We start from the raw sequence: 2,591 nt of genomic DNA, 5'->3' as shown, positions 1-2,591 counted from the left end.
GCGCGGGGGCAGGAACTATCTTTCAGCGCGGAGGCGCACGAGAGCTAGGCTATACTTGTGACGCAAGTGGGAAGGGCCGTGAGATGGAAAGATAAGGCGGAGAGGCCGGGGCCAATCGGAGGTAGCGAAAGCATGATTGGCAAGGCTACCTGCCGTTCGTGGCTACGGCCCCCCCCCGCCCCGCCCACTTCGCTCGGCCTAGCGAAGAGGCGGGACTCTCCGAGCTGAAGGCCGCGAGAAGCTGTGGGGGGCGGGGAACAGCTGGTGTTTTATTCTCGGGTTTGCGTGGCCGCCCGCACAGTCTCTTCGTCTTGGTCGTATCTGAGTTTCTAGGTCTGCTCCCTAGTGCTGGGTTTTGCGAGCGGGCATCCTATGCCCGGAGAGAATGAATCAGACCTATTTTTCTCTCGCGGCCATGGCTGTTCGCTCCGTTTCAGGTTCTGAGAGTTCCGCGTGGAACCCGCTCTGTGCTTCTGACTTGCTGGTTGCCTTTGGCTGCCTGAGACTCAATTTACTCATCTGTTAAATAGGATTTGGGCCTGAGTTTGAGCTGGACTGAGACCTCACAGTCTCAGCTGCAGTTCTGGGGTCGAAAAGAGTCGGATACAACTGAGCGACTGAATTGAACTGAGCTGAGACCTCACAAAGCTTTCTGACTCTCTGTGAGTTCACTTAGATCCCAAGTTCACCCCACAGCCAGGAGCTCTTGAGCTTTTGGGAACCGTAGACCCTACAGAATGGAAATAATAATTATTATAAAGGAAAATGAACACACTCTAACACGATTTATGCCCCCACCCCCACCCCTGTGTCCGCAGAGATAAAATCAGAGTCCTTTCCAGGCTGAGAAGAAGACAATGTCCCCCTGGCCCAAGTGGCTCCAGCCACAGTGGCCTTCAGAACCTTCCAGGCTCACTCTTACCTCCAGGCCATTGCCATGGCTATGCCGTCTGCCTGGAAGGCTTTTCCACCCCATCTGGAGCCCCAGTTCCCCACAGTTCAGGGTGGTCAGGGAGGCCCTAGATCCAGAGAGCAGGACTGAAAGCAAGGGAGAAAAGTGGGAGCCCAGGGGGAAGGGGAAGGGGAGACGACTCCAGGGCAGGAGGGAAGCTCAGCCGGCTCCTAATAAAGCCTCTTCCTGCTACATGGGGACCGGGCTGACCCTCACCTTGACCCTCAGCGCCAAAATGCTGCCATGTGCCACAGGCCTCAGGAAGGGACTGAGGGTTTGGGGGGGTCTGGGTTCAAATCCCTCATCCCTCCTGGGATCACTTGGGCAAGCTCTTGCCGCTCTCTGGGCCTCGGTTTTCCCATCAGGAAAATGGGAGAGTGTAGTGATGGTCACTGTGTAGGTGCCAAGGGTATGTGCCTCCATCCTGTGGCCTCTCCCCACTGGAATACCCAAATCTCTGGAGTGAGGGCTCCCAGACCACAGCCTTTCCCCACACCAAACCTGATGCCACAAGTCCAGGGTCTGCTCTGGCTTGCCTCTATCCTGGGAGGCTTTCTTGAGGACCAGGCTGGGGGTGCAGTCCCTCTGGACCCCCAGCCGACTCAAGGTGGGCCAGCACCCTTTCCCCTGACAGTGCTAAGGGTCTAACCTGTACAGACAGAGCTGGGGCCAGTATTCCTGGAGTTGACACACCCCCTGAAGGGGGTAAATGATCCAGTCATAGGCCATGCAATTATTGAGCACCAACAGTATGCCAAGCTTGGTGCTGGGTGTTGGATCACTGTGGTGATTATGACTTGTCTAGTCCCTTTCCTCCAAGGCAAGATGAACTGTCAGAGGCCCGCTGTTTTAGTCCCAAATGTGCTTCTTCTATCCATATGTTCAGCTGTCAGGTCCTCAATCCTGAGTGATTAAACCCATAAACCCATTATACAGATGAGGAAACTGAGGTTCAGAGAGCTCCTCCCTGGGGTCCAGTCCACCTGGGGCTCACACCTGCCAGGAGGCTCTCCCAGCACCCACAGGCCACCATTGTCTTCCCTGGGGAGGCCCAGCCTGGGGCTGAGTCACCGGGTGGAGCAGCCCAAGGGGGACCACCACCCCGCCTTGGCTGCCGCCTCTGCCCAGCCCTGAGGCCCGGGTGTGCCCTACAGGGCACTGGCACGGGGACAGGCAGCCAGCAGCTGGTGCCAGGGGCCCCTCGAGGGCAGCCCACAGCCCACCCACCCCCGCCTGTCTGACTTCGGCCTTTGTTTTCCTCTGGTGCCCGCCAGGGGCCTGGGGCCAGGCAGGAGCCACGGACCTGCCTCCCCCAGTGGGGGCTTCCTTCCTCCACCCAAGTCACACCTACTGTGTGCTGTCCCAGGCTGGGAACCTTGGGAGGAAGACAACCCCAACTCTGGTTGGGAAAACCCATGCCGAGGACAGAATCCCACTAGTGAGTGGGGTCGCTGGGGCAGAACACAGGAATGGTGATGGAAACTTCCAGAAGACAGTAGATGGGCACACCGCAGTTAACCATGGATTTAGGACTTGAGGGCCACTCTTCTGACATCATTTTCATTTGTCTTCAGAGTGGGCACCTTCTCCTGGGTGTGAACGGACCCCCCAAACGCACTCTCCCACTCCCACCCCACCC

The sequence above is a fragment of the Bison bison genome, unplaced genomic scaffold (assembly GCF_000754665.1).
Source record: "Bison bison bison isolate TAMUID 2011002044 unplaced genomic scaffold, Bison_UMD1.0 scf7180017864203, whole genome shotgun sequence".
NCBI classification, from domain to species: Eukaryota; Metazoa; Chordata; class Mammalia; order Artiodactyla; family Bovidae; genus Bison; species Bison bison.
Note: the sequence above shows the minus strand (reverse complement) of the source record.